This window comes from Rattus norvegicus, chromosome 5, assembly GCF_021556685.1.
Source record: "Rattus norvegicus strain SHRSP/BbbUtx chromosome 5, alternate assembly SHRSP_T2T, whole genome shotgun sequence".
NCBI classification, from domain to species: domain Eukaryota; kingdom Metazoa; phylum Chordata; class Mammalia; order Rodentia; family Muridae; genus Rattus; species Rattus norvegicus.
In genome coordinates, this window is record NC_141538.1 from 104,507,373 (window position 1) to 104,532,062 (window position 24,690).

Genomic DNA, 24,690 nt, shown 5'->3' on the forward strand with positions numbered 1-24,690 from the left:
GCTTTTGTGTTTTTATTTAGGTCTACTTTCAAACTTTACCAATTGGTACCTACACTAAAATGAGATTTAATAGAACGGTTTGTGCCATAGTCCTGACATGACCAGTATGTCTAGAAAATTATCTCTCATAATCACACGTACATTTAGTATTTGAAACTATTATAAGGGCTTGCACAGAGGTTCAATGAGTAACAGCATATACTGCACAAGTATTAGACCCTAGAGCTCATGTAAAATGCTGGGCATAGTAGGGACACACACATAGTCCCTCTAGTACGGTGTGGTGGGTGAGCTGAGAGAAAGGATCACTGGGGCTTGCACATCACCAATCTGGCCAAAATTCAGCAAATATCAAATTCAGCTCTGAGGAACTAGGTAGAGAACATTAGAGGAGGTTACCCAATATCCTTCTGTGACCTCCAAATACATGCATTGGTATGTGTACACACACACACACATCATATACAGAAAATAAGTAAATGAAAAGTAAGTATTATGAAAAGAAAGAAAATTCTGATTAACATTTACTGAGCTCTATATTTTGAATTTTGTTTAAAAATAAATTTTAAAAAGTTTTAAAATAAATTTTAAAAAGTTTTAAAATAAATTTTAAAAAGTTTTAAAATACCTTGAATGCGAAGAAAATTTCATATATTTTTATTAATATAAGTAATTTTTAATTTTACAAGATCTTGTGGTAATAGCTGGAAAATTTTATAAATGTGCTGAAATGTAATACTGAGATGCATACTTTAAAATAGTTTAAATGGTAAATTTTGTGTGACGTGAATTTTATCTCAATAAACAAAACACCTTGACAAGTAAGAGCCAAGAATACTTCTGAGTGTCAGTCTGTTTTGATGTGTTTGTTTCAGTATAATAACAAGGCTACGTATCAAATGATGCCTCTCCTTAGGAAGAACAGAGCATGAACTTCCTTAAAGTAAACATCAGTATTACCTATCTAACCACCCTGTCAATCTCCTAAGAGAACAAGTCATTATCTCAAAATAGTACAATGCTCTGCTTCTGTGAAACACAGTAAAACCTGTTATATGAACAGAACACAGCAGCTATAGATAGTAAAAAGAATGATAAGAAATATCTACTCCAAGATTGAATCTAATCTTTATATTTTTCCATATATTATCTATTGTCTGCGGACTTAGTTTACTAATGCTGGACAAGTTGTCTTTGACATAAAATGCTCACTGTACTGAACACTCTAAAAATCCCCTTTATTCCGGATTCAAAGCATTATTAGGAGGGCATCGCTCTATCATCACTTCAGTTACATGGGGGAGAAGAACAAGGGGAGAGCCCACTTTCTCAAGCAGAGCCAGTATTTGTAACTCTTAGTCTAACCCAGTCTGTAGTCTCTGTTTTATAGCCTTTTTGCCCCCAAACCATTGGAAGTCAAAAACTATATGTATTCCTCTTGAAAAGAATTTTATTTTGCTGCCAGAGGGAACCCAAAGTTAGAATAGACAAAGAATGAAGGATATGAAAAGAAGAAACTAAGTATATGACAAAAAAAACAGCCATATAAAACCTAAATTTGTAAATCTGGATTATAATTAATATAATTAATGACATGACCTCAACCTTTCCAGAAGTTGTTTAAAAAAATAATCTATCTGTAATATCCAACACTAGAATGGAAGGACGCATCTTACGCCTCCATTGATGGACATATTTTTAGATCCTAACCAATTATGTGTGTCGTTAACACATATGCTAATGTATCAATGTTAATTGATCAAATAATTACGATTACAAAAAATACAGTGTTAATTTAATCAAACAAAGTGTTAAAGAAATATGCTGGAAAACAAAAGTCCAAGAAAGTAGAAATAATAATTTTAAGACTTTTAATTTTCAAAGTTAATAGAAGAAAGACCACTCTAGCAAAGATGGCACCATATTGGTTAGAAAGGGGAAGGCAGGAAATAAAAAATGTGGATTTGATGAAGTAGCTCAGACATCAAGAGCAGAGAAAGCACAAACAGGAAGTGGAAATGAAGAACATTACTAAGAGCTGAGTTTCCATAAGCTGACACTGAAAGGACCACAGGACCAGTCCATACTCCTGAAATTAGCTGTGACCATTTCAACTTAGCAGCCCTGTTTGAAACAAGTTCGGGTCTAAACACAGGCATTGTATAAAGGCTGCACTTCAGTGTAAGCAGTCAATTTTTGTATCTTCACAAAATAAACTTTTAAAGCTAAAATAATCCTTTGGGCTTTCTTACATTACCAGTGTTCTTAAAATTAAAAATGCATAGAAACCAAGAACTCTGTTGAGATCTTCAGTGGGCCAAGATGTTCAGGTATGACCCTAGAAGCTGCCTGAGTCCCCAGATTGCATCTCCTGAAGTCCTGTTGAAATCCCAAGGAGTTTCCCTAAGTTGTCTAGGCAGGCTAGTCCTCCAGATGGAAAGCCTCCTGGTGCTCCAATCACAAACTATGACAGCCCAATTCACAGATTAACAAAATTAACCCTTTTGAGAAACACAAAATGAGCCAAACCACTCTGCCTCCTGTCAATGAGTCATGTGTGTAAATGTTCTTAATCACTTAATCAATACTCCTAGGACACTCAGACTTATCCTGATGACTACTGTACTTCCTGCTATCGAAAGCCTCATGACATGAGCTGGCCACCTTGTCAGGAGAGACTACACAGCTATCTTCACTCTGAGCAAAGACATCAAGAGTCTTGAGACAATTAATTCACACTGGAAGAAGGCAGGCCAAAAAAGTGTGAAGAGTTTTGTTTAACTAAATCTTGCCTCAACATCCATGTTCTGTGGGCAGAAAAGGCTTCCTTATGTGCTATTTGTGAATTATTTATCTTTTCAGACCCTCTATTCTGCACTTGTAGCAACTGCATTCACACAGTTTTCCCCATTCATGAGAGATACTCTATACAAAGAGCCACCAAGGATGGCAGAAGATCAAATGGTAGACAAAGTCATTGTGATGACCTCTAATCCTCCTTCTAGATAAGACTGAAATAACATTTTTGATATGAGCAATATATAGTTTCTAGACATGCTGTTTAAACATTTTGAACTACTCCCAGCACTTGATGTATAAGCTGGTTCCGTGAGGAAACTTGGAAAGGGTCAGGAAACATAAAGAGTGAATTACGACTTCCAAATCTGTCATTTACGTGCTGTTACTCACTAATGTGTGGACGCGAGATCAAACTCCATTCAATTTCCTGTTATCATGTGAAAGACGTTTAACACGTCCCAGGTTTTCTCAGAATGATACATTTAGATGATTTACAGTAATGTTTACATAATGAAGGCAAGTGCTGGACTTGCTTTGCTTACATAGTTTATTCCCAACCTGCCTTTCTTTTTTTTCAGTAATTTACTTTTATTTTATGGAAATTTGTAGGTACATGTGAGGGAGTCAGATACTGGAGTTACAGACAGTTGTAAGCTGCCAGGTTGGATACTAGGAGTTGAACCTCTGGCAGAGTAGTCAGTGTTCTTAACCACTGAGTCATCACTCCAGCCCCTCAACTTAGTTCTTGTCTCCTGTTCAAGGGAGAGATTTGTGAACTGTTTCTTTGGTGCCTGGAACACATCCTGAAGAGTGAAGCAGTTGATCCCAACTATCTGAGTGGGACAGGACAAACCAGGTATGGCTACTCTACTCAAAACTGGCAGGTAGTGACCAGCCAAGGGGCCTTTCAGAGCCACAGTTGACCAGCTTTAGGAACTTTTACAGTACAAATGACAGGCACGAAATTATAAATTAAACAAATATTCTCTAAATGCTTACTCTGTGCCAGGGATCAGAGATAGAAAGTGTGGGGTGGATAGCATACTGCAGAATCTTAACCTGTAAGGTAGAAGGTGACTTACAGCAAATGGGGTGTACATAGGATGCTATGATCTACAGAGAAGACATCTCTTAACCTAGTTTTGCTTCACTGATGAAGGAGTAAAAAGGGACACAGGTTAAAGTCAACTTCACTGTGGTAGGACAAAAAGGATGTATTTCAACTGAAAAACTAAGTATGATCACCCAGAAGTAAGTGTCCAAACCATGTCGACCATATGAAGGAAACAGTACTTATCCCTTTGTCTTTATGGAAACAGGGAAATGTTTTTCTTTACCACTGCATTCTGCCTCCAGGACTGCAGTGTCTAGCCAAGAGTTTATACTTTACAGCACATTTCTACTCAGGCTACTGCCTGAAACTAATCCTGCAAACTGTTTTCTGTTGCAGTCCCAAGAGGACCCATGCTCTTCCCTTTTCATAGAAATAAGCCTTTTCTCCATTGCTCCATTAGGCCATGAATCCGAATCCCATGCCTGACTTTCTCTTATTTATCCTTGTTCCTCAGGACTCTGGTGTCTCACTATCCTCAGTCTTAACTGAACTAAGGAGAAGAAAAAACAGGCTTGGCTTTGTCATGTTCTTATGGTTCTCAGCTCTCTGTCTGTTGTTCATATGACACCAAATAACCTCAACTTTACCCTTAGCAGAACATCATTTGAGTCTCTTATGTATTATGAGTAAATAAAACTTTTATCCCCACTAATTCTACCAGAAAGACATAGGTGCATAATACAGCTCTCGCCCGGTACAGCAATGAGGGATGGGGGTTGGGAAAGACCAAGGCTGCCATGGAGCCACAGCAGAATGGGACAACGCATGAGGAGATAACTGAAGAAGGATGTGCTGAATCTGAAGCATTTTAAATTACACTCGTGCAGTGGCATTTGGGAGCCCTCTTTGCTTGTCTAACGGTTTTCATGCCTGCCAGATGCACCACAATAATTAGATCCACTACACGTTGAAAAGAATGGCCAATGAGTTACATCTTTCCTAAACACCCCCAGAAGAAATCTGAAGTTCCCAACAATTTATGTATGAGAAGAAAGCTGACTACGGTGTGAGAGTGAGGGGTAGACTACTGTGAGACATGAACAAAATAGTTCCATGAGGATCATTTATCAGCTTTCTAAGAACACAGAAATGGAAGACAAAATAAAACTATTCCTGTATTTCTCATTGAAAAAAATACCTAATTATTCAACAGGATTTAGTTAGAAACAAAGAGCATGCTACCATATAGAATTAGAAAAAATAAACATTCAACCTGCTTTTAAATGATTTGGCCACTTTCTGTTCCCCTCGACTCTCACTCAAATGCAAGCCATTTCAGCTCTCCTCACTGGAGAGTGCAAGGACATCAAAGCTCTGAAGTGCAAGAGTCTTTCCCGGGGGCTGCCATCACACACGGGCTCAGTCATTGAGTACAGACCCATTTCAAAGATGAGGTAGGCAGGGCAGACCTGCCTACTCATACTTTAAAGGGTTATAATTTGTTATGACAGAACAAGGGAGAAGTGGCTGTCAGTTCCACTGACACTTCTGCCATAGGTTTTAAAAACTGATGCACCTCCTATAATTACAGTGTGACTTTTTTTGAAATATTTTTGAAATATTAACTCAGGGAGTTTTCTCATGCAAACAATGTATGAAATTATAGAAACAGACTGAACACAGCAGTTCATTTGCTGAAGCAATTATCCAGATCCTTGTCAAAAAGGTAAAAAAGAAAAACAGTCCAAGAGGACACTGGGATGCTCAGACACTGGTTCTAATTCTATGCTCTAATATGTCCAATATGTCTGTGGCTGTGCAGAATTATGCTAACAAAGTGCAGCCTAAATATATTTGTCACAACATGAAGAGAAGATATTATCAATTGCCCTTCTAGAGATTTTAGTCAAGGCTTCCACGCCTGAGTCGCAGCTACGGCGCACAGATGGAAAGAGAGGAACGTAGGTCAGTTTTCCTAAGAGACCTGAAGGATTTCCTTCTGATAATTCGAATTATCTGGAAAATAGCTGTAAAGCAGACGGCAGCACAGATGCCATTTTTAAGTGACATGGCAAGATCCAACTCTTTACATTCACCGCACTGCTTTGGTTTGGTTATCCATCAAAACCAAGACTCCCAAGTAGCTTCAGAGGAAGGTTGGAATACCTGTCACTGGAAGGTGGGGTTGATAGTGCTTCGCAGTGGGGCTATCATTTCAATGACTGAATAAAGACAGGAAAGCAAGGCGAGGACATCTTCACTCTACATGCTGGTGATACATGACATCTACAGCTTGCTGCTGCAGCTGCTGGTTTTGGTTTGATTTTGTTTAGGATTTAGTAATTAGTAACTTGAAAGAACAGCATAAAATCATGTCAACAAACTTTTACTAAGGAATCTTTGTTGAATTCCCTGAAATAAAAGTTAAGTTAGATTTTAAAGTGCCTACTAAGGGCAACTATTGATTGAAGTTAATCCAACTTTCAAACTCCATATATACACTTATGTTCGTTATGTAAATAGTCCCACCAAAGAAGAAAAATTTTTCTCCACACAAAAGCAAGTCCAGTGTTTTTAAACCTAGACCGCATAACTTCAGCGAAAGTACAGTATTGAATATTTCCGTTTGTTTTAATAGTTGAGTTTGAAAAAGGAGAAGAGAAATCTAACACCAAAATAAAATGAAGTGCTAAGAAAACAGAAGCTAAAAAATCCAGGCTCAAATTATGAATTGTGTAACAATATGTTACACACAATAAAATGTGGATGTCTTGCTTTCTCCCAACATCTGGAGATAGTTTAGTATACCAATTTCCAGAAACCAAGCAATTGTCCAGCCTGACTAGCCCCTTTCATTCACAAATAAACAATTAATGAAATGGGCAACTAATTTTCCAAGTGTTCATATTCATTAGGCTGTTTCCTGAGATTAAGTGTCTGCCTTCTGATGGAGGACTGTGTACACTAAACCATCTCCTACTGTTTCCCACTCCCCAGTCACGTTCCTTGTACTTAAAGTTAGACTGAATTTCTATTTTACTTCATTGTAATAATGCCAGGGATTGAAAATAAAATCCTTCTAACTATACAGAGTAAGAAGTAAAAATATTAACATGACAAGAGTCCCCTAAAAATTTTTATGTAGAAATCTTAGTCTTGTACCTTCATGGATGGCTCAAAAGATAGTCCTGAAAAACGTACTACGTGAACAGTAGAATTCGAAACCCTGATTTGTAAGCATGTGTGTGTCCTCAAGGAATAAACACTCATGCACAGAGTCAACTTTAAGTACATGTAAATATTAAGTGGAATGTGGTCAATGTGACAAGAAAGAGATAAACGGAATTCAGAGAGGAGGCTTCTCTGGGGTGTAAGAAAGGCTCAGGGAAAGAGTCCCATGGAGGATAGACAGACTCTGAAGAGGGGCTGACTCAAGGTCTTCGAGGTCAGAGATCTTATCTTGTTTTACTTGACAGTCCTTCCTCAAAGAGACCTTTCACTTGGGCCATCAGCATTTATGCAAAAGGAATTTAATTGAAATCAACATGTCAAGATGGGGAATGAATGTCATCCAAAGAGATATGTATTATCAATGGTATACAGGTAAGACAGCCATAGGCTGCATCTCAGGAACACGTAACTTAGAAAGACCAGAACCCGAAACACTGTGACTCTTGTTTGTTCTACTGACCCACTCGTCTACTGTAAACATCACCTACTTTTTCCTGAAAAAGTAGGTGATGATTTGGGAATTTAAGCTTCGAGTTCACATCAGGTTATTGGGCGTCCACTTTTCATGCCATGTCCTCATACAAATCATGATCTTGTAAGACTTTTATCCTATCAATCTAACTCTTGTCTGTGATTTCAGATGATTCAGTTATCAGATGACAGGAGGAAAAAGAAAAACCTCTTTCACTTATGGGAAAGGTATTCTGCAAGACTAAACTAAAAATAAAAATGACATTTCAAACTGCGAGACATAAAAAAATACTAAGAATATCCAAGAATATGTCCAATACAATGCTTACAGTGCCCATTGCATATAAATCTATCTAATATACTTTTCCAGTGTTAAAATATGGATCACACATGGAAGAAATAATGCATTATATTAAAGACATAATCGGGAGCCTGTTATAACTGACTAGGAACCAACGTTGTACCATAAAGACTAAACAATTCCATTCTAATCCTGGAACCAGAGACCTTATACCTAAAAACATTCTAAATTCAAAAATAAATAAATAATCATCACAGCAAAGGATATTATTAAAACCCAGGAGCAATGGCAGGAGCGGACCATCCCACGGCTGTGCAGGTCCTCAGGAGAGAAGCGCTTTAGCAACCAAACAGACACACAAAGGACATCAGTAATACCATTCCTCCCACTACTTAGATTATAAGTCCTTCCACTTTACAAGTGTCCCTAGCTATTTTACACATGAATAATAGTTAATCAACATAAGGTGGAGGTGCCTAGATGCTACCAGAGGTTGGGCTCAGCTATGGCTGCAGAATATGTATCCCTGAATTCAATTGTAACTTAGAAGACTGTGACTGTGACAGTCCCAACTGTGCAGGTGTAGGCTTCATCTGGGTCTGTTATATAATAACGCAGAGTTGTACAAAGTGTATCACACTTCAGAAAACGTATGTACAACTGACTGTCCAGGTGGTGTCACATAATAGTTGAATTAACAACAACAAAAAAGACAAGTCACCTAAGGGAAAATAGTAGAATATAGTGTCTTATGGAAAAAACGTCCTCAAAAAAGACATAGATTCTGTTTTCTGAATCAGGTACCCTAAGTGTAAGCCTAGTGAAAAAGGCTGAAAACACAATCATGGTAGGTCTTACATCCTACACACTGATGCTGGAAACTGAAGCCTGCATGTTAAAGTTGATCACTACAAAATTCAGAGAAGACTAAACGGTCATATCAGGGGACAGGCAAGAGGGTGAATCCTAGATAAACAACTGGTTACTGTAAAACTCAAGATATCTTTCCTGAATATTAATTCTGAATGTCCTGATACAGAGGACGGTGAGCTCTTCTTCCCAGCCTCTGACATCCGGCACTGTGCTCAGCACAGAATAACCAGGCGGAAACAGATGCGTCCATTCCACACTCCATTTGCAGTGATGGCCGCGCTTTAAAACAACGAAAACTTGGAAAACGTCCGTTTAGATTAAAGGTAAGAATTCAAAGAATCCACCCTATTTCGGGGCTGGGCAGATGGCTTAGTAATGTCTTTGCTACACAAGCATAAAGATGAGTTTGGGTCCACGCACCCACATAAAGTGCACGGCCAGGTTCTGCTTATCTGTAACCCCAGCCCTGGGGTGGGATTGGAACCTGAAGCTTGCAGATTCTCAGAGTTCAGTGGTCAGCCAACCTTGCTGAACTGAGTATCAGATCCAGGGAGAGAACTTTTCTCAAACAATAAGGTAGAGAGAGATTGAAGAAAACACCAAACATCAAGGGATCACTTTCCTTTTCCAATAGAATATTTTATGTATGTGAACTAATTGAACTCTCACCACAACGTCTCTCTGCATACAACCAAAATCACCAAATGTCCCCAATACCATAACTGAAAACCATCCATGTCACTGTCCCACACGAAAAAAAAGATGATGGATGGATGATGAATCATAGACGGAAGATGGATGACAGATGGATTGTGAACAGATGACGGATGAATGGAACTAAACTAAAAGCTCTGTAAACACATTCTACTACTAGCTAAGCCATGTTCACTAACAAGGATGACTGCACGTAAGAAAGAGCATTCGACATGACCAACACAACCATTACCCTTAATGAATGCTTGGAGAAGCTCTTTAGTAATGTAGGAGGTTAATAATTTTGCCTCCAATAATAATGACAACCTTGACATCAATTCTCAAACTCTTATGGAAGCCAGAGCACAGACTATAATTTTACATCCATGGTAATGTTGGTCAGGAAGCACAGTCCCATATATACCGCATTGCCATGACACATCTTTTAGGATGAAGGAATCTGAGGAACCACCCAGTCAAGAGCGTTCTGCCATTCCTGCGTCCCCTTCCCTGAAGCAGATTCTAGGCTGTGCACTTAACCGGAGGGGTTTAACGGCAGGGCATGCTTTGCTGTTTCTTTCAGCTGACTCCTCTTATCCACAGTCTTCTTTGTTCATTTTCCACCAACTCTCTATGCATCATCAAGCCTAGTAAAACCCACCCAGTCTTCATTGTCCTTTTAGGACTTCATTTCATTATAAAAATACTTTTTATCAGGTACAAGTCAGACTTCGAACCCGTGGACACGTTTTTCTTCCTGATCTGCTTTTTCCTAATGGGGGCCCCCGGCCAAGATCTTAGAAGGACGCATGGGAAGGGATACCTTTCCTTCTTCAAGGGAATAATTTATGTACTTGGACTCTCATCACCACTTCTCTCTGCACATAAGCAAGAAAGCATCAGAGATACTGAAGGTCTCATGTCTGGTCGACGGAAAACCTAGTACTGAAAACCAATTCTGATAGCTCGATTCCATTATTATCCATTCTACTGCACCAAGACAATGCCAACTCACCTGGCTAATCTGACTACTATGATCATTCCTAATGTTTTTAGTCATACCTTAAAGGGCCTCCTGGAAGGCATGGGACATGTTTAGGAAGCACTCCTGGCACATGAACTCGTGCTCTTTGCCTCTGTCTGAAGCCATTCTTCAGTTGTTACCGATAGAAATGTTACTACATCGTTCAGGAAGCATAGGGAAATAGAAATCCGGTTCTTAAAATTATTAACACATGACCTGTTATAGGTTTAAATTGCAGTGTTGAAAGCTCTGTAGTCATATTCTGACAATCACACAATGACTTTGAGAAAATGGACACTTATACACAATCATGAAAATCACTGACAAATGCAAATTTCAGTCTACTTGTAAAGTCTCCTCTAATCTTGGCACTGCAGTCAATATTAGGATCTTATTCTGTAAGCTCCCTTCCTCCTCCCCAAAGAAATAAGCTCTGAAGAACTAAAACTGATGATGCGATAGATATTCTCAGCAAGGTGCAAGCTGAAAGCAAACCATTTTGGTTTTTGAAATAAAAGCAGCTTTCTCTGAGGAATTGTATTTCAAAAGAAGTTATCACTGGCTGGGTACGGTGCTGCATGCTTTTTAATCCTAGTCCTCAGGAGGCAGAAACAAGTTGTTCCCTGTGAGTTTCAGGCCAGCCTAGTCTACAACGTCAGTTCCAGGCCAGCAAGGGCTACATAGTTGGAAGACCTTGGTTCCAAAAAGACAGGAGGAAAAGAGAGAAAGAATATATTGCTGACAGAGATACAAAAAGAACACCATAGAAAGCACTACGACAACAGCCCTACTTCTCAATGAAAGTAGAGGTCACCCCCAGGGATGCACAACGCACAGCCCCACAGAGCTATTTATTCCTCAGTGCAGATGGAGAGAGCTGAGCTCACCTGGGATTTTGAGTGCACACCATAAGAACATAAATGGAAGGTCTTCATCAAAGGCACAAAGGTGGTTTCTGCCACCCTGCTTACCAGAGAGTGTTCCAGCAGCCTGCTTTACTGAGGACTGCTTTAACTGGTAGCTTTTCACAATGTTCTTAGTGTCCAGTCTTCTCTATGGCTCAAACATACATGAGATCCTTACCTATTCAGTCACAGTTCTAGGCACTGCATTCATTCTCCATAACTAACTTATAGTATAGAAATCATAGCTGATCATAGCTGATACAAAATCTACTTCCTGAATGAGGTCCTTGGACACGCAGTTCTTATAGCCATGACCTGGCAGGATGGAACAAACGGTAGGAACAGGATTTACAGGTAAATAGCCAAGCTCTTTTGTCACTGTGCCATGCTATCCTTCTCCGTGATCCTGGGAAAGTCATAACACCTCAACTAATCTCTAAATAGTCATTTACAGTAACCAAAGGTAACTGTCCATCCTGCCCATTCTGAGCCAGGCTCCCTTATGACGGGTATATAAAGAATGACCTCTATGATCTCCAGGCCATGCCCAGTAGAATTCTACCTCTTCCTCAGTGATGCCAATGTCTGGAATATTGGCATCCTGAACCTTTCTCTGCCATGCAAAACTGTGAGATGTCTGGGGCCACGCGAGGTTGAGTCTGCAGTTGGCCACAGTGTCTCTGTGATTTAAACCAGACCATCTGGCAGCCTTATTCTCTCAGCTGAGGTATCCCTGAAAATGCTCAAGTTGCATTTAATGACACTGGTGCTCAGTCCAGGCTTTAGTTCTCCAGCACTTCTATGTAGAGCTCAGTTATTTCTGTAACAGCACAGAGAAAGCTATCCTACATTCTGGTTGCTACAGGATAAACCATCTTATTGCTGAAATCTGTTCTTAGGAGGACATGGGGCAAGTAAGTCATGAGCAGCATGGTGGGTCCTGAGGTAGCATCTAGCACACTGTGCAGGGCTCTCTTTAACCATGTGCACTCGGTAAGAAGATCTGCAAACCCCAATCGTATCGTGGCATTTAATAGACACAGTCATAGAAAAATCTACAAATTCTTCCAAACTACAAGTCAAAGGCAAGCTTCAAGAGACTTGGCTGCCCATCTTCTAAGTGAAGTTTAGAACTCTAGATAATCAATTAAATGGCTGGCGCTTGCCGCAGCTATATCCCAATGTCAACAAGTTAATACCCAAGTGTTACCATACAAGTAGCTTCAGGTCTCATGCAGCAACCACAGTCAAACTTTGTTGAGGCTGCAGGGATTGGGGGTTAGGGGGCATTTACAGCGTCATAAAAAAGAAATTGGAGTGATTCATCACCAAAATTATTCATTTACTGTCATAGCAATGACTTTACTTAATTCACCAAAATTTCCAGCTTTCTGTAAGTGAAGCAATTCAAAAGTATTTTAAAAATATGTACTATGTGTTGGGCACAAAGTTAACAGTAATAAAGAATCTTATCTAAAGGATTCTCATTCTACTGTGGCTATGAATGAGAAGGGAAGAGAATCATTCAACTGAACACACACACACACACACACACACACACACACACACACACACACAAAGAAAAAACAGCAAAGGGGCAGTTCTGCTCAGAAGCAAAGCAGGGAAACTTGAAACAAAACCTCTCCATTAAAAATTTCACAATAAAATAAGTACGTATATGTAGCATCAGTGTTTGTTCTAAGAATAGGCAATAGGAGAGCAAAGAGAAAATTCAAGCCAGGATTCTGCTTTAAACAAACAATAAAGCTTTATTTAGAAAAGAAGAATTAAAAAGAAAAAAAGGAAGGAGGGAGGAAAAAAAAGCAACTCTGGCACACTAGGCTTCCAGTGATCACAAAGTGAAAACTGTACCATAAAACTCAAGTCCCCTAAGTGCCAGAGGCCAAGAAACTTTCCCCAAATAACAAAATAAAAATAAGCCTTCAGTTAAAATAATATATTACATACCAATGTAAACTAAAATGCTCTTGTCTGTGGGTTGAGCTTATGAAACCCTTAAACATGAGAATGTAATACTAACAAACTTTTTGACATTATTATTTGGGTTCAAAGACTCCCTTTCCCTAAATGTTTATAGCACCATACCAGTTATTTCAACTGAGCTGACACAATGAATTTCAAATGATCTAATACTTCTGACTTACCAGAGGATTAGCACATGATTACCCTGAGTAAAAGGATTATTATTACTGCTGCTCTAAGATATTAACACTTTCTGTAACACACTCTAAGGACACTGTATAGATCACTTTAAAAAGTGTGACAAAATACATGGAGGGAAAGGGATTTTCAAGAGGGAAGGTGATAAGTGTTCTTTTTATGCTTTCTTGTTTATAGGAAGGTGGGCCGCCCAACAGTGCAATCCACATTTTGCCTGATGCATATGGTAGTGTACAAGTTACAGATAAACAAGACCAGTCTTCGAGGCTCACAGGGAACTCAACCATGTACGGCCTTCTTCCATGAAGATCAGGCTCCAAACAAAAACCCCTGCTTTGTAATACACAACTAATTCTCATGTAATGAATGACAGAACACAGCATTAATGTACTTAACAAGACAGAGTTAAATTCAATGAAGCTTGACGCCATTTATATGAAAAGGGGCGTTTATTTGTGGATGGAGCCAAAGCAAAAGAGGCTAATTTTGAATTACTGTAGCTTCTGCTTTGGTTCAGCCCTGTCTCTCTCTCCCTCTTGCTCTCTCCCTCTCTCTGGAAATAAGAGGCATAACTAAAATGCAACCATTAAAGTGGCAGGGGCAAACAGCTTAAGTACCACCAAATTAAACTCTAACTTCCTGACTGACGACAACAACCAAAGGACTTTGCTCAGAGTTTCTACTGGTCCAAGAATTATCTTTTACGGCGCAATTCCTGACCCATTAAAAACAGACTTGTCCTTACTAAACGCTGTGATAGGCAATTCTGATTCCACATAATAGTGCCACAGAACTGCAGTGACTCACATGATGTCTTAGTGTCTGCTAAGCACTACAGACATAGCATCAAAACAGAACAAAAGAGATTAACCAAAAACCATAGCACATAACAGGAAAAATGTCAGAAAATATACTTGCATAACTTTTCTGAGGATTCTAATGTTACATTCGCCCTCCTCTGAAACACATACAGAGAAGTTCTAGGAACAATAGCTATACGGAAGCTCCATACGTCATAACAAGAAATACTTTAAACGCCAGTAAATTCCTTAACGCCAACTCTCTGTCTCCCCTGTAAGTCCGGAAAGTAGGTTTTAAACTGTCTTTATGAATGTAGCATATGAACAATGTCAATCAAGCACCTACCATTTAAAAGAATCCATGAATTCTAAGTGGGTAAGAGGCTACTTTAACTCCTCTAGGGGGTTGTCCTAAGACTTGTGTTCTGAACAGCACACTTTTGCATGTAACAATCTTACTTGTTTCTTATACACATCGAGGTGCTACCACTTAGAACCGCATACCTCGAGGCAGGCAAGCCCTAGCTCTCCTCTCCTTTCTCCTAGCCGCGGTATTATTTGGTTCTGCTGTTGTCACAGAGCCAGAGAATAAAGCTCTTCCAGAAAACTCACCCAAGATCAAACTGTGCCTGGTGACAGCCACGTCCAGGCCATAAGTAATGTTCAAAGGCTTCAAGGACGCCTGTGACTGATCATTCTCTTTCTCTTGCCATCACCTGCTGATTTTGTCCAGGTGTTTTATGGCTATCTAGAGAATCTGGAGAGCAGACAGAGGAGGACTTTGCCAATTTCTTTTGTCTGGGATTGTGAATTCCTTACACAGATGGTGGACAGCCTTAGCCCAGGGCAGCGCCAGGGTATACTGCCTTCAATCTCTAAAAAGAGAAGCGGAGGAAGACATTATCTTCTCCTATAACACTGCCTGCAATGTGTCTGTGGCTAGCTGACTGAGACAGCATGGCTTCCTAGGTGAGTGAAGTTAGGACGAAAGTAACAAATTATTTAAGAATATTTACTTTACTGAAGAATCAAAAATGTTGGCGAGGGAAAAAAAATCAGAATATGCCTCTACCGAAGACTTGTTACCCCAAGGGCTCAATTATTTCCTCCCTTGTGCATCTGAGTCAAAGGTCTCCCACATGAACCAAAACAAGGACTTAAAACTCTAGGTCTGCCCTTTTAAAAGGTGTTGCACCGCTGTGGTAGAAGAGATCTTGGTTAGTGTGTAAACTTTCACTGTCCAGCCACAGGAAGATAAATGATGACTCAAAATGCAGCGAGTCCAAACAGAGCTGTGTTGTAAGTGATTTGAAGACAGAAAACAATCCTATCAGCATTTATACTGGCTATCCCATTGTTTATATCTACTACTTACACCAGTAAGAATTTTTACATGCCATGTTAAGTAAAAATGCATAAGCAAACAATCTACATCTGTTTATTGGTCTTATGAGGGCTGCGTTACTACTATACCCTGAGAGCTTGTCAAATATCCTCCATCAGTCTCTTGCCTTCTCTCTAAGAATACAATCAATTTGCCCTCTAGAAAGAGAGCCAAACCACCCCATTAACATAAGAGTGTATATTTTCTTCTGATAACTTTTATAACTTAAATTTTCAGCAGAATTTCAGTGTCTTCCACCTAAACAAGTATGCAAATCGCAGAAAGCCTCATAGATAATAATCCAACCTAACACATAAAATAAAGAAAATCTATTCCCTGAATAATAGATACACATTAACAAAGTAAAAAACTGAGTTCCACATCTGTGCTTGTATAAATGTGTGTGTGTATGCATGTGTATGTATGCACATTTATGTGTGTACTAGGAATTCACGTTTAATATCATATGTTTATCTGACTGCAGTTTGCTGGTAAGACGCTTCCGAGGAAAAAGATTGGGTGGCTCTGTCACCGGTTTGGAGTCTGCACTCCTTAAAATACAAGCCACAGCAATAGCTAAACGGACAGCATCAGTTACAAGTGTGTGCTGTTTTATAAAGCACCTCTGTGAAGGGCTCTTGGTTAGTCAACTGCAGAGAAGGTACTTCTGGGACCTGGAGCTCCCACATTTATACTGACTGGCAGGGTCACTTGTTGAAAAGAGGACTAAGGATGAGGCCCCAAAGCAACAACAATCCAAGTGACATTTAAGTCTTTAATTCTATGTTACTATTTTATGAGTGCTAATGGAATATACAGCTTTCTTCTCCAGGCTATCTGATAGGTATAAACATTTTAGCTATATAGGTTATATTGAAGATTTGAGTCAATCTAATGCCTGGATCAGATAAATGAAAGGAGAAATAAGAGAATATTCAATTTAGGGCCAAAATTAACTACCTTTAATATACGTACATGAAACTAAACCATTTGTCTTGGCTAAGTGGAGGCCTGGCTGATGTATGCCACTGTATATGTAAATCATTCAAAACTCCACGGATGGATATACCGCAGTCGACTCAGAGTAGTCAAGTCAGCCACCAGATAGTAAGGATTCTGTAAGAGAACAGTGTAAAGCATCACGAGAGGCATTCATGAGAATTAACATCAGCGCTTCTACTTGTCACAGATGCCAATGATCATTTTTATATGCCCAGTTAAACAGAGCGGATCGGGATGGATTTTGCCTGCCTCTTGTTGCTGTCCCTGCGTAGGCTATGTCACTTTGTCAGGACTGCAGCAAGCGAAAGCTAAGAATTAGAAAATGCGAGGTACAGGCTAGGGTCCTGGCACAGTGAGTTCAAACTTAATATACAGTTAGTAGAATAGAGCGGCCTGGGAGCTCTGTGATAGGTCATGTGTCCATACAAAAGGACTTCTGAAAGAAACAATCAAAAGCAAGGATCAGTAACAGACAGAAGTGAGCAACAGACAGAGTGAATAGACTAGCACTGTCCACACCTACAGGTTGGCAGAAAAGCCATAGGCTGCCTTAAGCTACTCCCTGGCTCTGAAATGCAACCCAGAGACCCTTTGAAGAAGCCCTTCTTTACTGCAGATCTGACCCTAAACCTAATTTTTACTCTTTAACCTATGTGAAAAGTAAAACATTGGCTTCAACTACCTGCTTCTGTAAGCGTTCCTAGTATATCACAGGTAACCACCAAAGCAATGCTAAACTGATTCATGGCTCTTAATTTCTGGGCTAGTAAGAGCTGCATGCAGGTCACAATGAGAACAGCTATTGTCAAGAGACATTCAGCAAAACCCGGCGGGGGGTCAGTGTAAGATCTATCAGTAGTATGTAAGCTGAAAGGATTCAGTGAAGAGCAAACACACGTCTGCCCGCTTGCCTGATGCTTCCTAAACCAAGGACACCCTTTGCAAAAACTGGACACTTGGAAATCATTCCATTGATCATTTTAGCTTAGTCAGTATCTTCTTAAACTATGTTAAATTTATTGTCTAAAATATTCCAAAGTATGACCTCTCAATTCTACTTCTTAAACTATCTTTTTAAATCTTTTGGTTTTTTTTTTTTTCACAGCAAGGGGTTTACATATACCACTGAAACATTCTTGCCCTCAGAATGTTTGGGGATGGTCTCTTCATGTGTTGTTAATAACTCCAAGTATTTATATGAACAGCCATGTCGTGAATATTGAATTGCATGTAGATTCATGCCACACACCATCCAAAGCAGAGCCCACCTAACACCTCCACTTTGCCTAAACACTTCATTATAGCAAATGTTTCACAATGCGAGCAAAATGACATCAATGTTCATTGTAGCGACAGACCTAGGCAAATACACTTCAGAAAACTGTCACTTTAAAGGAGAGGCGAGGAAAAAGTGCTCACACAACATAAAAGTTAATTTTACATCAGCATCATTAATATTATACCCACGGTGGAACAGCCAAATAAACCTTGTGCCTTAAACGCCAGACCAGGCCACTTGAGCAGACTGCCACATTTTGCTACAAAAGCAAAACCAGCCATGCATGGTGAGTGCTGGACCCTCTTCCTCAGAGACTTTTATTGTCTCTCGCCAACTTTTAAATCTCCCTCTCCCATGTATTTAACCGGAACGCTTCCCTTGCAGAAACATCAGTAGTATAAAAAACACAAAAACAAAAGGAAGTCATAATTTTTTTCTCAGTCAAGGTTATTTTCCTAGTTTGGGCATTTATGTTTGTCCTTTTTTTGTCTTAATCCAACAAATATTTCTGTATAGAGAAGTCTTTATGTGGCTGAAATTAGAAGGCTCACGACATAGTTTTTCAAGGCCAGCAAGCACTTCCTAACCAAATCCCCCACTTCCTCTGCTAAACACAACTACTTCAAATGTGTACATCCTTTTAAGAGCTGGAAGGGAGCACCTCACATGTAATCGCAGGCAGCTGGGAAGCCAATTGGCCCAGTCAGAGAGCACATTTTAGAAGGCAGCTCTTTAACATTCAATAACTAAGTGGTAATTGGGCACAGAAACATAAACTGTCAAACTGAATCAAGACGCCTTTGCTTTTCAGAGAATTATTTGTAAGATTATACTAGAATTAAATTTGAACATGCATCTACCCTATGCATTCAGTCAAATTATAAGACAAAAAAAAATGCTGTGCTTTCTTTGTATAAAATTAATGTCAGCTTTGTGTCCTTAAACCAGACCTGATCAGGGAAATGAAATATGTTCAGCCCTGAAATAGTTGTGGTAATTCAATCCCTGCACTCTCCTTATTTTCTTGATGACAAAGAAAAACTCCCAACTGGCAGGGCCACCTGCACTGATTACACTGCATCCACACCCACAGAATATGAAAATGAGCCAATGATCATTAACCTTAATTTCTTCTAACATAAACCTCAGCTCTTTTTCAGTCCTGCTACTCAGGGAACTCCCCTGAGATAGAGGGAAAGAGGAAGGGGGAGAAGGAAATAGGCAGTGAAAGCAGCTCGGAGCGAAGGCAGGGGCACACAGATGAAAAATGGAGTCCACTGGCTTTTAAAAACCTGCACGGCTGCCTTATTAAACTTCATACAGCAGAGATGTTACAAAGATAAAGAGTCGTGGGCATCACTAACTGTCCAGACAGTGGGTTCCTTTCCCGTGTCAGCCTCTCTCCAACAATGAAAACGGATGCTTCCTCTCCGCATGCCTGCCACCTCTCCCATCCCACTCCTCCACCCAGACACCACTCTGTAATGGAAGTCTGCAGTAAAAGCCGGGGCAGGACAGCATGCACGCAGGTGCAGTTTTAAGATCTCCAGATGAGAACCAAAAGGCTGGGAAGCCAGAAAAGAGATTCCAAGATATACTCTTCAAATATAGTGGATGGTGCATAGCGCCTTTTGGTCATTCACATTAAATCCGGCCAACTGGAATCATTTTTGCTTCAAATTGTGTGTGGGTGAGATACCATTAGCATTACATCATCTTTTAGTGGATGAGCAGATAGTTGGGACCCTAAAAAGAAACATACATAGGAAGAAAGCAGAGAGCTTTCTTAAGTAACAGCTTCTTCAGCACAGATGTGCACACCAGAAATTGACCTCTTATATTTGCCTTCAGACCTCAGTATGTCTTCTGAATGCTTAAAGAGGACAGGATAAAGGGAACACAGAGCCACTCATCATGGCAATATAGTCCACTACACATGACATTCTAGCAAAGAATTCTGAAGCTGGGATAAAACACACCTTAGCAACCATTGTATCACTAAGTGAAAGCAACAGACTAGATGTGTGTGTGTGTGTGTGTATAAATACATACATATATTTATTTGCAAACATTTATACACATATGTATATATACACATGAATATGTATACATGCATGCAAATATATACATGCATATATACATAAACATACACATATACACACATGTATACACATACATGTATGGACTACATATGTGTGTGTGTATATATATAGTTTTACCATTAAAATATTAAATTAAAAGGCAGAAAACTGCTCAAAGATATAACAAATGTCTAACTAAAAGACCTGCAAGTAAATTGCAGAATTTCATCGCCTACCCAGGATAGGTAACCAAAAATACACTTCCCAGATATTCCTTCGTCACTTCAGAACACACATCAAATAGCAGCCATGAGGAGAGTTAAGGGACAAAAGCAAGGGAAACTAACAACAACCAAATGACAGCTGCAATTTGGGACGGGATTCCAAAATCTAATTTACACCTCAGCCCAGCTCTGTGCTGCCCTCGGCTTTCTTGCTCAGCCTACTAAATCTGAAGCAAATGTTCACTGGCCACCTTCCTCCTGCTCCCTTTCTCCCTGATCAGGCTTCCAGAGGTCAACGGTCCCCTCTAGAAGTAAGTACAAAGTGCTGAAGTCTCCCCTGCCATGAGTGGCGGCTTGTGACCCAGCAGTGAGTCCAGAAAGCAGAGCTTTTAATAAAGCGGCCTAGCGCACGCTCGCAGCCCCATTAATTTAATACCTGCCGCTTGTTTACCAAACAGCACAGGCATGTCTCTGTGTCAATAACTTCCCAGTGACAGTGAGGTGACTGAATGTGGGCAGGGAACAGATGCACCTTTTTACGCTCTGTTAAACCATGCCACGGACTACAGCCCCTGAGCGCATTCCTTTATTTATGCTGTAGCCAGTTGAGCTAATTGTCAGAGACAGACCTGGTTCTAATTCTGCGGAGTGCTGCAGCTGCAGGAGCACATGTGCTGAGGCCTGAACGGTGCAGACCTCCAAAAGGAAACGGTTAGAAAACAGAGTCGGGGTGGATGCCTAACCTGTCAATAGACTACCCACAAAGGCTTCAAAAATGCCACCTTTGCAAGAGTAGATTAGGACAGCGGAGCCAAGGTAGCAGTAGTGTTGGGAGGACTTAGAGGGAAGTGAACTTGAAAGCGAATACCTATGTACAGACAGTACAACATCTCCTGTGGATAGTCTGTGCAGGTGTGAAATAGTCTCAAAGATTACCCAATAAAGGGCCAAGGGGTGATGCAGTGTACCCCAGAGGCTCTGCACAACCCCAGGAGCAAACACTGCAAACACCCTGGCACAACACTATTAGTGACAGAAATATGTGAGACTGTCTCATTCAGCCACCCATGCAACTCTACCAAGCTTGCTCGTGTGTTGACAAGAGAAGCTCCCTTTTATTGTTCTCCACATAGCCTGTGGTATTAGTAGTGTTTCTTATTAACTGCAATACCACACTCATATTTTATCAGTAGCAAGAGTTCACTCCAGTTAAAAGTTCTTCACCCGTCATGGACATTTTTCAGCGAATTAATATCTTTTACTTGCATGACTTCTCTTCGCATTACAGTTTGGGGTTTAAATGGATCATGATACTTTACAGAAAGAAAAAAAAGAAAAAGAGAGCTTAGTGTTGATAATTTTTACTACTTATGACTAAATGACCTCAACTGAAGAATAAAAAATTAAGTCATTTGTCTTATGAGGTACAGAGGACATTTTATGGTGTACAATTTAGCTAATAATGGGTTGGGGCCAGCCCTTAACAAGTCACATGCTTCCATTGTCCTTTCACCCTCTGCTTATGTTTTTACCACATCCTAACAAAAACATGACCAGAACTGGTGAAAAACATACGGTTCCAACTAATGAATCACATACCTTCCCGCGAGTACAGTAAGTACTACCAGCTGTGTGACAGTCTCACTTTGGCAGTGGAACCAGTGCCGAAAAGGCTGGCCCATCTGAGAGCAGCTGCACTGAGAAACCACAGCAATATAAGTGTGTCTGCCTGCTCGGGCCGCTCTGCCTCCGCCCTGTCCTGTACATGCCAGCCATCTTGTTTAGAAAAAGTCTCAGGAACTACAGAGATAGGGAGAAAACCCCCACAACACTTAAAAATGTACTGTTTTCAGAAAACGGTACTTTGTAAAGCAGAATGTTGTAAGAAAGCAGTAAAAGGAATACCTCTTACCCACAAATACGTACACGTACAGAGACACATGTGGGACATGTCGTGTGTCTCCACTAAATGTGGTCTATATACGTGTATCTAAATAAGTGAGTGGACAGAGTGGGCAAGGAATGACACTAAACACAGCTGCTCACAGACAGACAGACAGACAGACAGACACACACACACACACACACACACACACACACACCTGAAAGTACACACTGAGAGCGCTGAGACTTTTCAACTGATGCCGGTAGTAACTGCATGAATTCCTACCACATAAACTTGCCCTTCACACAAGAGTAAGTTTCATTTGTAACTAAAGTGCATTATGGGAAAAAAATGAACAAAACAACCTCCCTTACGAGCCAAAGATATTTTTACATGCATGCACTTTTTCTTTCTGTGCAACAGCATTCCCATGAATAAATATTACTGAAAGGGAAAGAAATACTCCACAGTCTTAATCTAGATGTATTACCTGGAGAAAACAGAAATGGTTTTTAAGTGTCTGTTGTGACAAGGCAGTAGCTGTTAAAACCTCCCCATCATTTGGTGATTGGTAGTTTTTATGTAGGCTAATTATCGTACTGAGGAAAACAAATACCTAGGAATATTGTTTTCCACTAAGACTCAACTAAGAACTAGCAATAACGGTGGAATGCTTTATTTGTTGGCTAGTGCTTTAAATACATGAAGCAACTGTAGGTCTAACGGAAAGGCCTGCCTTTGATGTTTGCTTTTATCGCCTAATTAGCCAAACACGTTATTTTTAGCTTGTGTCAAAAAGATGCTGGGTTCAGCAGTAACCTAATCCAAACGTCACAATAACACTACATCTTCTTTGTTTACACCACAGTTCTTTGACTATTTTTGTTTGTGTTGAATGCAGCTAGCATCAAGGAACCATTTAAAGAAGAACTGCCACATAAAGTGAAACTTTGACCCTCGGGATTTAGAATCATTCCTAGTGAATTCGGGTGCTCATCATTGGGAACATGTCCTGAGGGCCTGGTCAAAAGCAAGCGTTCGTCAAATCTATCAACAGAGGCTGGCTCAAGCCAGGAGGATGGAACCACGCCATCCATAGTGGGAGAAGGCAATGACAGACACCTACTCAGGTTTGAAAGGCCAGTTTGAAAGTACAGTTACCCATAAATAAGAACAGCACACAGATCCACAGGGAGATACCATGCTTTTCAAACATCCCTGTAGAACTCAACCGCTACCTTACATGGGACTCCAAAAGAGAAAGTTCAAACCTGACCTATGCAAGTACAAGATCAACTCTGTCAAGGAAAAGCAATTATAAACCAAACTTTTGATATAGTCCTTGAAAAAAAACATCAAAACAGTTATTTTATGACAAGGAGGATGTTTACAACACATGAGTATGCAAAAACAGCTTACCAAGCATTGTATGCATTGAAGTATTACATACTCTTTGGTTTTAAAATGAATATGGGGAGAGAAAAAAAGTAAACTAGTGGCACCCTCAAAACTTCAACACTGTGTGAGAAAAGAGCTATCAAGAGTAAATTTGCAGTAAAATTGTATTAAATTCACGTAAACTCCATGAGGGAAAAATGCTCCCCCCCCCCATTTTCTATCAATATAAAGTTTTGAGTTAAAAAAATTAAATCTCTGGTTCTCACTAGAAGTCACACTCGGAATGTCATTACTAAAACGTATGTAGACTTTGGGGGGTGGATGCTTTTTTTTGTTTTGTTTTGTTTTTGAAAATCAGAAACTGCTTTATATCCAACCACTGTTATCAAACAGTTCAGGAAAGGCTTCTGCACGTGTTTTCCTCTCCTCCCTTCACCCCACCACTTACATTCCCAAGCATACTACACAATTTGGGCTACAAGCTAGGCTTTGTTAATTCAGAGTTTACATAATTAATGGTCCATAGATCTAAATCTTTGCCTTACTAATAAATGCAACACCTTATTTAAATAGAGCTTCTAACTGCCAAGCAGTCCCACAAAGTCAAAAGCCATATTGACACTGAATAGTCATCCACCCATCCCATGACAGCAGCAGCCCTGCACAACACACCCCAGGCTTGGAGACCGTTGCAGGACTGTATCTGCTGAATGTAGGCACCCTAGTTCAAACATGGCTGAAAACAGTCAGCTTAAGAAGCCACTCAGTAACGCATCCAGCGCTGAGAGGATTTACTGCCAGAGACGCATTCAAAATTCCTTTGGGATATATTCCTGAGTATGTGTGGACATCCATATGGAGAACACAAGGGACCAAAAGCTCAATAAATATAAAGGTAGCTTTAGTCCCTTGTCTTCTCAATAAAAACTCAAGAAGCCCTCTAGCCACACAGTTCCATGTTCTAGAAGAACCTGCCCTCACCTTTGTCTGCGGTGTCGTCTACAGCGGAAAGCACTAGCCTCTCCTTTCTGCCATCTTACTTTTAATTGAAAGGAGCATTCTCTGAAGACACTGCAATTGTTGACACTGTGTAGTCATTGATCTC

At 40.0% G+C, this 24,690-nt stretch overlaps 1 protein-coding gene across 11 annotated transcripts in view; it reads right to left on the reverse strand.

The window, feature by feature from the left end:
- Positions 1-24,690, reverse strand: part of Bnc2 (basonuclin zinc finger protein 2) — a 401,546-nt gene that overhangs the window by 165,877 nt on the left and 210,979 nt on the right. For 2 of the 11 annotated variants that reach the window (XM_087548059.1, XM_087548064.1), the window contains one exon: positions 16,692-16,832. The gene's annotated coding sequence lies outside the window, so the exon portion shown is untranslated. 11 annotated transcript variants of the gene reach the window in all.